The 13,374-nt window shown below is 35.5% G+C and overlaps 1 protein-coding gene across 14 annotated transcripts in view; it reads right to left on the bottom strand.

Annotated features, from left to right (window-relative positions):
• Positions 1 to 13,374, bottom strand: part of ADGRL2 (adhesion G protein-coupled receptor L2) — a 155,794-nt gene that overhangs the window by 59,158 nt on the left and 83,262 nt on the right. The gene's annotated exons all lie outside the window — the stretch shown is intronic.

The raw sequence follows: 13,374 nt of genomic DNA, 5'->3' as shown, positions 1-13,374 counted from the left end.
ACAGGATGCCACAGTAGCAGTTTGCTTATGCTTGTGTAAGATTTGTAAAAATTATTTTCAAGTTAGAATTTCTGAAACGATTACAGGGAAATGAACATGCTAAAGAAAATAAGTACTACTTTTACTTAGCTTGAAGTGAAAACAGATTTAGCAGGCTGTGGTGGTACTTTTCATAATTCAAGAATAAAGTGAGAGATGCAGAAGCACGTACAAAGGCAGAATTTGGCCATAGAAACTGTGCTTCAACACTGGAAATCTTCCTGTGACCATGAAAGCAGTAAGGTATCAGTTTGAAAAATTCACAAGGGATTTCCTATGCACTTAGAAACATGATCACTAAAGCAATAACCCTGGTGAGTTCAGATAAAATATAGCTGGGAGAAAAAAGAAGCTTAACAAAATTGTTTTTATTTTCTTTTTAAATCAAAATACTGATGATTTGTTGAATCTTTGTAATTTCTGAGTAAACATATTATTAAGAAGCTAAATAGTGTACACTTATTACTGTACAAGAATGTGCACTATAGTTTTCATTTACCTAATAAATATACAATAACATGAAATCTTGTTCTCTTTTTACAATGTAATCTTGTGGGAATCTAAGGGTACGTGTTAAGGATGATAACTTGAAGTAGACAATAAAATGCAGCAGAAAAGACCAACTCCCACAGGCCTTTTCTTAGGGCTACCCAATCTGATTCACTATCAATGAACATGTATCAGAACTGTATGACAAAGTAATTTAACTGAGTGTTTGTTTCTTGCTTTCAACCTCTTCTTACAATTTTAATGTGTTTTGTTATGACCCATTTGCTTTTTAGTATTTCTGTTCAGTGAGTTCAAAGCAGTCACTTGTTAAAAAGACAAATCTTTTCTCTTATTCCCACTAGCTATTACACCAGTGGTAGTTTTTCTTGTTCCAAGTCATTCTTGTTCCAGTACTTTCTTTATTTGTGTAAAAGCTATTATTATGGAATTGTTATTAACCTGAAACTGCAGCATTAGATAAAATAGAAGGAAAAAAAAAAAAAAACCCACAGAAAAAAGGAAATGTAGATTCCAGTGGAATATGTAAGTGCCAACTCTTGATAATTTCTGAAGTGCTTTTATAATCCCATCTTTCTATCACATATGTGAAAGGCCTACAGGAGCCATAAGAGCCTCTAAGGAGCTGACTGCAAGGCGGAGACAGGAAAAATCAGACAACTAAATCCACAATTAGTTGCACAAAGTAAATGGAACAATCTGCCAGTGACACTGACTTCTGTCTGGAACGCAACCAAAACCAAAACCTTATAAGAGCAGAGACATCAACATTTTAGAGAAAATATTTGTGCCTAAGGAAGAAGAAATGTAAGTACAGTCATATTCATAATCCTGTCATATTATTCATGCACGTATGTTTTGCAAGCAAAATGCAGCAGGGATTAAAGACAGTGAATGTCTTAGTACACAAACTAAGCTAAGCAGATCGGCACTGCTGAAAAGTAATCAGTTCAAAAGACCCAATTAAATGTCTCACAATTGAAGCAAAATAAATAGCCTAAAGCAATGTTTATTTACTAATGAAAACTTTAGTAGTGCAGCATCGTAATGTCTGGGCAATTTACACAGATTGTTCACACTGAGCGAACACGAGCACAGCATCATGCCCTGTGGGTCAAGCAGGTTATAGATGCAATAGGTAGGGTTGGGTACGAACGTACGAGCTTCATCGAGCAGCATTTACTTAGGAGGCACAGTACTAGAGCAGAGCCACAGCAAATCCAAGTGCAAATCTTCAAGCACAGTGCCTAAGACCCAACTGCAACAGACTCAGAAGAGAAGAGACTCTCAGGCAGAGATCATAGGATAATGGTAAAAGCCCTTTAAAACGTGTTCTTGCAGCACTGTAGATCTTTGTTATCCAAGGCTTGATATTCAGAAAATTCATAATGTAGTTAAAAGTTGAATCACTTAAGACAGCTTCTGAATCATTACTGAATAGCATATGAATAGCAACTTGAACAATTACATTATTGAAAATGCATAGCTTTATCCTTCACATCAAATTGTACAGATCTTAAATACTTTTCTAAATATCACCCATTTTAATTACTAAAGTACTTTAAATGATAGAGGCGATCTGTTACTGAAATTCTTCTGAAACATGGAAGTCTTGATACCCCTGTACCACTCACACTCTTCAAGACAGTTCAGCACAAAGCAGGCTTCAATCACTGTGAGTCTCACAAACTCAGCAAAGCTCTTCTGCTTGCAGAAACATATGCCCACTGTAACTGCAGCTTAGCCTCCAGGTAAGCAAAACTTACTAATTATAGAACTGACCACTGAGGCAACATGAGGTCCTCTGGTTTACCTTTCAAAAGAGCAGAATGAACACAGTTTCAAATGGGACGTGTGTGTAGGCTTGGGCCCTGACCTTTAACACACGCTCCCCCCAAGTAATGAAAATATATTACAACCTGTATCAATTAGGAGCAATTATTTATAAAAATGCTCACCTACTGCAGTTTGAATATAGAAAAGCCATCACATTTTTAACAAGGGAAATGGGAAATCACTATGGGATGCCCTACTTAGATTAAATTAGCAAGAAACTTGTTATCAGACCATATAAAAGATACACCATAATAAGACATGACCTTGCAGAACCTTGGAGCCAATCTGATTTTTTCCCTCTGTAACCCTTCCTAATTATCTGCAAAGTTACAGACCCTTTTGTGGCAGGTTATTTTTCTGTGAATAGTGAGGGGTTTGGGGCTTTTAAATATTTAATTAGTCTTCTGATATGAGAATTGTTGCACATGACAACTGCTTCGATTTTCAAACTGTGTTCATCCTAATTATGTTCAGATTTAGATTGGTCATCCCAAACCTCTCACTCTTGTAATTATTTACTCCTTAAAGATCATTCAGTAGAGAAATATTTTTCACTCTGATGGCTCTTTCTTTCCACAAATGGCTTTTCTGGTCCGTTAATTACCCACTCAGAGGATTAGAGTTTGTAATAACACAAGAGATCCTGCATGTAAGATGAGTTTTACAGAGTGAAAAAAAATAAATTGTTTTTCGTAAACTTGCCTAAGGGAATATCCCCTTTTTGGGTTATAATTTTCATCAGCAGAGGCCATGTGCCACCACTGCATCTCTTCCAACTCCACAGGGCTGGGGAGTGATTTGTTTGCTTGGCTCAACAGAACGTGGAGCAAAGTGCTGAGCAAGAGGCCAAAAGACAACTTGGTTATTTTACAAGATTTATAAAAGTGCAATCTGCTAGCAAGCTGGTACGATCCTTCTGCTCATCACTCTTTATGTGGATCTCATGGCTTTAACGATATATATATTGAACTGATAGCTATTAACAAAATTACAACTTTTTTTATTTCATCTGCTCATTTTTTTTCCAGAAATGCTGTCCCTTGGTAGGTCTTTAACCAACTATGTAACAGTGGTATCATTTTCTATTAAAATGTGTCTAAGAGTCCTCACTATAAGTACTTTCTTTTCTTCTGAGAGGAACGCCTGCCACAAAAGCACTGTTATTCATTACCCACAGTGATGGCTGGATTCAATTATCGTGTGGAAAGCTCACTAGGCTTCCAGGTACAGGACTTCTCCAGCAGAAGCATATCCTTCTGCTCCAGTCTGGGAAGCACAATTCACTTCTTTGTGACTTGAAGGTAAGGGATTAAGTTAAAACTTCCTGTTTTAAACCCAATAACACTTAGGGGATTGCTTTTGTTTGCTCACTTTTACATCTCCAAGAATCCCGTGGATTGTGTGGCTTTTATTTCTATGTAAGTCAAGCACATTCACCTCTGTAAGAAACCCATCAGAAAATTCAGTGGCTTGACACTGTCAACATACAGATAATCTTTAATTGTGTCAAAAATATTCATAATCTAATCCTTTTATCAAACTGTCTACCACTGAAGGAGTCTCATGTGCCTGAACAATTAAAAACCCCATGTTAGCTATACATGGTACTGTATTACATTTGATGCAAATCCTTTTCTATTGAAATAAGCACTGGGCTGACAGCAGGAAGTGGCTGATAAGAAAGCAACAAGGCATTGCTGATGGCATTCATGATAACTGAGCACTAACTTATAAGTGTTCTGTCTACAGCACATTACCCAAAGTGCTCCTGTTTTAAATGCGGCTCCAGGAGGTGTTCTTTTGCTATAACTCAACCAACAAAGGCAGCAAAATTATCTAAGAAAGCTGGATATACAAAGTAAATGATGTTTTTCATACCCATCAGTGATTCTGGCACTAGAATAATACATTTGAAGGCAGTATCAGTACCACTACATCCTAGATGAGAAAACACCTACAGCTTCGTAAGTGTAATAGCTGAGCTGATTTCAATACTCTTAAGAAATTCAGTTAACATGGAAAGGTTATAGGTTATTGTTACAGTTAAATAACTCAGACTAAATTCGTGTATCATATGGACATAGAAAATGGAGCACAAAATCTGAGCAGTATTGAACAATAATTTTGGAGTGCTGGAAAAACGCATGCATTAAAGTCATTTTAAAACCGTTTTCTTCCTTATATATATGTGTATGACAAGGAGCATGATACCTGAGAAGCAATGAATAGTAAGGTTAAAGGTCACAGCTGCATAGATTATTACTAAGACCAGAGGACAGACGTTCTTGTACATACAACAAAACACGTATCTTGTGATACGAAACAACATACAGCTCTGTGTCATTAAGTAGTAGTAAGACTTTTTCCTGCAAGGTGCTAGAACTGTACGACTTTGGTCACAGCAACTTGCTCCGTGAAATTATTCTGCTATCTAACTTCTTTGACAAACATTACAGAACCTGGAGTGAGCAGGGGGCATTGTGTGCATGCTAGAAGAAAATAAAAATTCAAAGGCTCCTGTAGTTACTGTACTTCAGTGAATAACTGAAAAAACACAGTCCTCAATATTAAACTCACAGTAAAGATTCTATATTGACAGTGTACTACGAAAGACATTTGACATGGAAGAATTCTGTGTCTTAAGAGCTTTTCCTCCCCATTGATGTGCCTATACCAGGCTAAAAATACATCAAATACTGAGTGAGTATTCAATCTATGTAACACTCTCAAGACTGCATTAACTTCATTGCAGTAACTTGTTTTATAGGCTCAGTTCATCATGACCTATAAAATGTTAGGCTGAAGTGCTTTAAATATCTGCTAACACCATGTGCAAGCCTGGGAGTACAAGGCAGTGTGCTGTGAAGCGGCAAAGACGGCGCTCTTCTGAGAAAGTAGCACGCACTCTTATGTCACTGATATAAACAGGGTAAGCATGCTAAATTATGTATGAAACAGGCAGCCCATCTTTATATCCACTGCAGTAATTCTAGTTGAATTCTTTGTTTGATTTTATTTTACCAGTATGATAATAGATCTTAAGCTTGCTTCTTAAACATAAAAATTATCTATCACAATAAATTAAAAAATATACATGTAAACTCATTTCAGCCTTAGTTATTGTATGAAAGAAAAAAAATGAAGACCTTTTTCATTTGTGGCCATAGAATTTTTGCTAATTATTGTTCTGCAATAAGTAAGAAATAAAATGGAAAGAGTCAAATTATCTGTGTCTTTCTGTAATCATGGCCTATTTATTAAGCAATTAGATTGCAATTTCTTTATTAGAGAGATTAAAAAAAAAAGAGAGAAATGCTTTAAAATACTGCTATTGCTTGTATCTTTGATCCTTAAACTTTTCCATTTCAGCAAGCTCATTAATGTCAAAATGTCATGAATATGACCGCCCCTTTTTAGGCTGTATAGCCTGGGTACACGCGTAATCTATGGGATTCAATAAAGAAGTTTTTTTTCTTGTTGAATTCAACTAAAAAGCTTAATTGAGCCACAGAGGTCAGAAGGTCCTTTTTATTATAAGTAGGAGATTATTCTGCGGCAGAAAGAAGTTTCCAGAATATGAGATCTGCTCATTTTTATACTACTCTGTGGACATGTTTTAATTTTTAAACCATTGTTACTGTTCTCTTCTGAATAAAAAAGCTTCACTGTAATAATTTTAAAATTCTATTTCCTTTGTGTTACTAATGAACTTTTCACTTTCTTTCTGAGAGCTGGCTTTATGATACTAGCAAGTAGCCATAATTTACTTACGTATATGTAATTCATAATAATCTACTCTAATTTCTGATCTATACTCTGCTCTGCCCATCTTCATGTACCTTTTCCATCTCAGTTCTGTTTACTAAGTGATATTCAACGGATTTCCTATAGTGCAATGAACCTTAACAGGCAGCTTTTAATTGCCTCGCATAGGAAACCACATCACTATTAATTCCACAGCAACAGTGTAAAATAAAACTATTGCTTCTCAGACTCTGGAGCAATTAGACCTTTCGGCTATTTGGCTAACTCTGCTTCATGATACCCAGTGCAGTTAATTATATTTTTTGATGTTAATAGTCTCTGTCAGTTTCAAGCATAACTCCTCTTTGATGAATATTTAAATTATATTTGAATAAAAAAATAATCTTGGTTACATTTCATATTCAGCAGTCATCACAGCTTAATAAAGGTCTCCTCGGCAAGGATTGAGATAAATGGTTATATGAACACATGTAGAAAGTCCTAAATCAACTTATCAGATAACGTGCCTGGTTTGGCTCAGTGTTACAGAGGATATATTGAGGTGGGAGGAATTAATAGGCTTCAATTATTACAGCATTATTCCATATGAACTGTATTTGACACAGTAATAATATATAAGTAAATTACAATTTTTTAATACTGAACTTATGAATGCAACTGGAACTTCTCAGGGCTACACTAAAAATTCAGAAACTATATTAAAAGTCACATAACTTTGTCCAAGAGAAAGTAATATTAACTACAAGGTGCTGAAGGTTAGACAGCATTGCTTATGTCAAATCCTCACAATTGTGAATTTTCAAGAAAGGTAATTAAATAATGGAAGTATATAATATATGATTAGTTGTAGGCTAAGCAGTACATACAGCTAGCACAGATCGTTTCAGAAATCTGAAAAAAAGTAAATGCAAGAAAGCCACAGTCTGAAGAATCTATTTGATGCAGTACTCAAATACACAACACTATAAAATGATTAGAAATGTATGTATACACATATATAGATATTTATATTTACTTTGACACATAAAGAGCAAGGAAAGGGATGAATACATACATACCATCTTGCTAGACAAGATGTATGCTGACCTAAGAAGAGCTTGAATTTTTTTTTTGCCAGTAATAAGGGAAATAAAAGCAACTTAAATATATATGGAAATACTTAGTAAAATACGAAGCTACACCCTGGCAAAATAATTAATTCAATTTTTTTTGAACTATATCTAAATTTTAAATGTCATTAGTTGGTATCAATGATTCTTTTATTGTTTCTTTGTAGCTCATCCAATGCTGTGATTACAGTAGTGCACGTGTGTGCTTGAACATGCGTAACATAATTTCCTCTGCAGAAAATAATAAGAGAACACACCACAAAAACACTAGTAAGTACTACTGAAAGCTATTCCACCTTATCTTACTGTTCAGAACCTTAGAATTTGAGGGTTTGTATTTAATCAACTACGTAATACCACAGTGGAACAACTCCATTAATAAAAAATAAAAAATAAAAAAATCAAACACTGTTTTTAATGAGCAAACGAGACCTACTACTTTCATATTAAGCATTAATGACCGTGAAAATGAACAATGTTAGATAAGGTTATTCTCAGTCATGGTTGTTCCAGTTTTTTTTCCTGCAGTAAAGCCAAGGACCTATGGTGTGCGTCATGAATATTCTAGGCTTTGTGATTATGCCTACTTCATGAAAATATGCTACGTGTATTACTGCTTTTTCTCTCTGTGAGTCATATCTAAGTTTTGAAACTAACACCCAGGAAAAAACAAAACAAAACAAAACAAAAAATCAATCAGGCCAAGGCCTGGTACTGTGAAATATGCAGTTCAAAAAAAAAATAAAGAGCATTTTAAGTTTCTTCTGCAGAAAAATACTGACGGGGTGGCAGCTGTACTAAGGACCTATGTCTGTTTCAGATGAGCAGAAACCTTCATTTATTAAGGATACTTAAAACAGATATCAAATTTTGATAGCCTTATATGTATGGTAAACGTTTAGAGAGGCTGCTGTCAGCAAGCTGAAGGTGATACTACTGGCATGCCAAAGCAAAAGGCGAACCTCACAGATGAGATATGCACAAATACCATAGCTGCTCTGCAGCACATGAATTCCGAGAATTTCCCTCCACACATCACCCTATGCTATCTTGTGATCAATACTGGTGCTTCTCTGACACAGAAAGGACAGAAATGCAAGCGCTTAATGATCAGAAATAGCAAAAGTCAAGGTATACCCCTTGCTCTGAGATGCTTTCCACAACATAATATCTGTAGCGAAGGGAGGCAATCTCCATCCACAGAAGGAAATGCAAGGGAAAAAGCATGAATGGCAGCAGGGGTCAGCAGAGCCTTGTCTGAACCTGGCAGACCCCAAAGAAAACCTGCACCATTACCACAATTACAGGCTTTTTTCAAGGGCACACAGGCAGTTTTGAAGGGCAGAGGATCAAATCCTGCCCGGGAAAACTGTCTTAAGTCACATTAAGAAATGCAAGTGGGTGGCATAATACTGTTAAAATGCTTCTTTGTGGAAATGCTGCCAGAGCTCTAATTCTGTTTTGCAGTGACCCCATAGCTTGTTCTGCTTTCTGCTAGAGAAGATGTGCTGTCTGAGGTTTGTGTTGTCCAGGCTGCTTCACTTTGATGAGGAAGATTAATCAGTTACAGCAGAGGTACTACTGTCCCTCCCAGCCAACAGCCTACTGGCAGATCTTCCGTATTCACTCATGTTAGGTGAGAAATCAAAATCGTTTTCACTTCGAAGAAAACTAAGACAGTATGAGTGTTTCTACTGCACACCTGACAAGCAGGAAAAAGACAAAACACTCCAAAGATGTGTTTTCTTCAAACAAGAACTTATTTTGCTTTCTTCCAAAAATGCTTAACTCTCATTTGTTTAAAGTATTTTTAAAATTGTGTGTTTGCTGGACATGTGAATGCAAAAAAAAGAACAAATATCCCTGTTCCCCCATTCCTCATGTTGGAGGGATTAAGTAGAAAACAACACCTCAGAAAAAGGAATGGTTTCAGCCCTTCCTTAACCTTTTTCTAGATCACCCTGTGGGCAGAAGGCGCTCCACTTCCATTTTGAAGACCTTCACTTGAGTGCAACTGGCCTGTGGACTTATGATGGATCTAACTGATTATGAGCATTACCACGAGAGAAAAGTTCACAATAACAAGAACGCAAGCATGAACTGCTCACTGCTGTCATTGATGGACATGGTAATGGATGGTACAAGTGTTCCACAGGCTAGGGACAGGACAGGATGAGTGCATCAGACAACATCCTGACTGCTGGAAATGATTTATGCCTTTTTTAATCCGTTTACCTTCTACAGTAAGGTTTTAAAATGGTATTTTGAAGAATTAAAGTTCCCCAAGTTTATCTATAATAATATGTATATAATTTATATATTTTTATCTTTATGCTTATGTATTACAATGAGTCTGCTTTTAGTGCATAGTTAAGAAAGAAAATGATAGTTACTGAATATGGAAGAATGATACATATACCTTTAACATGAAAATTTCAAGACCATTTCACAGTGCAAGATTGATGCAACTTTCTGTGACAAAACAGTAATAAATTGAATATATCAACTGTAAAACTATATTGTTAATGATGTATGCAAAATTTGTAGTTTAAAGAATAGGGAATTTTTCTTCTTTTCAATGATTACAACTATGGTCTCTGAGTCAAAGCTCAGATCAGAAATTCCTCTTTAAAACCTCAAAGTAGCTTTAGCTTTTACTAGGAAAGAAACAATGCTTTTTGTCCTGAAGTCAACATTTATTGAGCTTTCAACACTCCACATGCTTGAATTATGCCTCAGTGTATATTTATTCCATAGATTCAGTGTTAGTAAATTGTATCTGCCAGACCAACTAAGCATTTAAACACACAGGTTAAAAAAAATTCAATTCACTGTACTGAAACCATAAAAGTAGTCAAGGGGTATAATTTTTAAAATAAACAGGAACTTTTCCTGAGCAAAAAGTTCAGGATTAGGAAAAATTATTTTTATTAAAAATATATATATCCATTTTTAATTCATAAGAGAGAGGTTCCACTGCCAAAAAGCTTCTCTGCAGCTTAGTGTTAAAATATAAAATTGCATACGCAATGTTTCTGAACATTTGAAATGTACTGAGTATGTGCTTACACGTACTTTCAAATATCTGTTCTTATTTTAAGCTAATAAAACAGAAATCCAATGAGTGTGTGGTATGTATGAAATCCTCAGTGCCTGTCCTAACAGCAAACCATGCCCAGGTGCAGCTGGAGCTCACAGAGCGGGGCTTTGAAGTGGAGGTTGGAGGCAGAACATCCTCAACACCCAGGCAGTTTCAAAATAACTCCAACAATCCACCTGCAATCTACTAACAATGGAAGTGGTTGTAAGTAAATTTTATCCTGTTAATTTTCAAATCTCTGCTGCGTCTATAAAGAGCAGTATTAGTCAGCCTTACCGACTTCAAAGTCTTGTGACAATTTCTAGCTGCAGCCGCAGGAACACACCTTACGAGTGAGCAACTGCAGTAATTTCCTCAAGCTGCTTTACATCTTCAGTTTCCCTGTTCCTGTAATTCCTTTTTAAAACAGAAAGGAAGCAGGAAAAATTTGTCCCTGGTAAAGGAGAGCAGAGCACCAAGAAGTTTGACTGCCCAAATATACTAGAAATAAGTTTATTTCTATGCTAAGCCTTAAATCCTAGTAGGATCTCCAACTTAACTACATACAAATGCTGGGGTTAATTATCAGAGAAGTATGGGAGGGGGGAAGGAAGGTCTAGTCCCTTTTCTTCAAAGCTTCAATTTTACCCATGCTACTCTGAAGTTTAGAATCTAAATACATGAGGAAGACTTTATTCTAGAATAATTGGGAAGTAATTTCAATCAGGAACTAAAAATTTAATAACCACTTTATAAAGGTAAAGCATAGCAGAGAAGTCATTAGTGTTCTAGCTGGGCTTCCTAGGAAAACATTAAGTAAAAAATCTTCTAAGAACTGTAGAAAAGAACGAAAGAAGGGAGAATAGCTGAAGTTTCTCAGATAAAGAGGAACTGATGCAACACAAAGTTTGCTAGAATCTCAAAATCTCTCAAAACATAGCAGCAGGTGTGATTGGCTGTCTTAAAAAAAGCTCATGTTATTTTTCGATCTTTAGATTTCACAGTATTGATCTCATTAAGCTAGTGTTTTCACATTGTAACTAGAGTAAATGTAGTTGCTCTACAAAAGCTGTGGAGTAATGTTGCAAATGAATGATGAGTATTTAATAATTGACTCAACTACTTTTAAGTACAGATCTAAAATAGACTTGGAGTGGTGAAAAGTAGTGGTAAAGATACAGCTGTCTGAAGCGATAAAAACATTTCATTAATCCTTAAAAGTAAACACTCTAAAACGTTAAGTAGCAATGTAGAAATCATTGCAGCTTATTTCTGAAGGTATGGAAAAAAGTTTTCTTTGTGTTCATTTGTTCTAATGGATGAACTATTTTTTTCTAGTCAATGGAAAAAGAAAACCAATGAGTCTGACAGTCCTTCAGGTGAGATATTTCCTAAGCACTTACTGCCATCAAAAAAGAGCTGATGTGATACTTTTAGATAACAGATCAAAGACACGAAAGGAGTGCCAAACAATAGTTTGCCTTAGAAAACAAACAAACAAAAAATTAAAAAAAAAAAAAAAAAAATTACAATCCACAATAAATAGATGAGATGCAGGAATTTTAATTTTTCCATAAGACATTTTCAGCATTCTACTATGCTTTCAATATAGCATAAATTGACCAGTTTTCTAAAAAGATTAAATAAGGCAAAGGAAGCAAGCTTTCCTACTTAATGACAGGATCTAAGAAAGAATACTATGAAACAAGACTTTCCAATTACTATAAATGCCACACAAAAATAGAAAGCAGCACATTAAACAGTCTTTGTCATTTCTTCAGACAATGAAATAGAATGAAATTGATAAATTCTTCTTGAGCACAAAAAGGCTGAATCAATGTCATACATACGATCGCATATTTATTTTGGCCTGTTGAAAAAAGGGTAAGACTAGAAGAGCAAGGAAGTTCAAAAATATTGTCTGCTACCATCAACCTACAGTTGATAAACTGAAAGGGGAGGATTGAAATTTCAGCTTTCCAGAAACAGTTTCATGTCACTTTAAGCAAGATTGTGCCTCTGTATTTGTTTCTGACTGCCTTAATCTGTGTATTTGCAGTGAACATAAGGAGGACTTTGATCAAAACACAACATGCATTTTACACAACAAGGAAGTCTACAGAGAGGCACTACATTTACAAAAGCAATTGAAAGGGGTTTCAAAGGGAGTTGACAGATTAGAAGATGATGACACTGCTGCTGCAGTCTCAATGGAAATCTGGCTTGATCTAATTAACAGCAACGAACTAGAACCACAAAATGATAATTCAAACATGATTTAAAGAAGTTATATCACCTTTTTATTACCTAAACAATGGAGTTTTTCTCTCACAGATAACAGAACAAGTCACAGGTTGAACACAGAACAGGAATAAAAGGCTTGATGCCCTTAATTTTACTCTACCGTATGGGAGAAAAACCTCCCATTAATCCTGAATATTTTTGTTCACTGTGCTCCCTCAACTTATGAGCAGTTTTATTTTATTTATTATTTTATTTCTTTTTTATCTGTAGAGAAAAATAGAAGGCCAAATACATTTCATGTAGTCTTAGGATATCCTTCAGTTTAATGAGTAAAAACGCTAGTGAATGATTTGTGCTGACACTTCGACAACTGTCAGTATGAGCAGACGTAAGCTCATATGCAGTCTACAGTACAAGAATTTCTTTGCATCTTGGTTCTGAAGCAAATTCTGTACTGGCTCATCCTCCATCTTATATGACAGTCACTGTTGCTAACATCTAATGTAGCTAATATAGCATGTGCTTGTATGCATACATACACATGTATAATGACATACTGTCATCCTGGCATTTTCTACTTTATGAATTATGCGCATGGGAAGCGCATTATTAGCTGCTTTCAGAAGAAATATGTATGTTTGTCAGGGAATCACAGAATGACCAAGATTGGAAAAGACCTCTAAGATCATCCAGTCCAGTCATCCACCTATTACCAATATTTCTCACTAAATCATGTCCCTCAATACAACATCCAAATGTTTCTTGAACACCTCTAAGTACAGTGACTCCATCACC

This window comes from Tympanuchus pallidicinctus, unplaced genomic scaffold (assembly GCF_026119805.1).
Source record: "Tympanuchus pallidicinctus isolate F22 unplaced genomic scaffold, pur_lepc_1.0 scaffold7, whole genome shotgun sequence".
In the NCBI taxonomy this organism is placed as follows: domain Eukaryota; kingdom Metazoa; phylum Chordata; class Aves; order Galliformes; family Phasianidae; genus Tympanuchus; species Tympanuchus pallidicinctus.
Note: the sequence above shows the minus strand (reverse complement) of the source record. Positions and strands in the feature narration are given on the sequence as shown.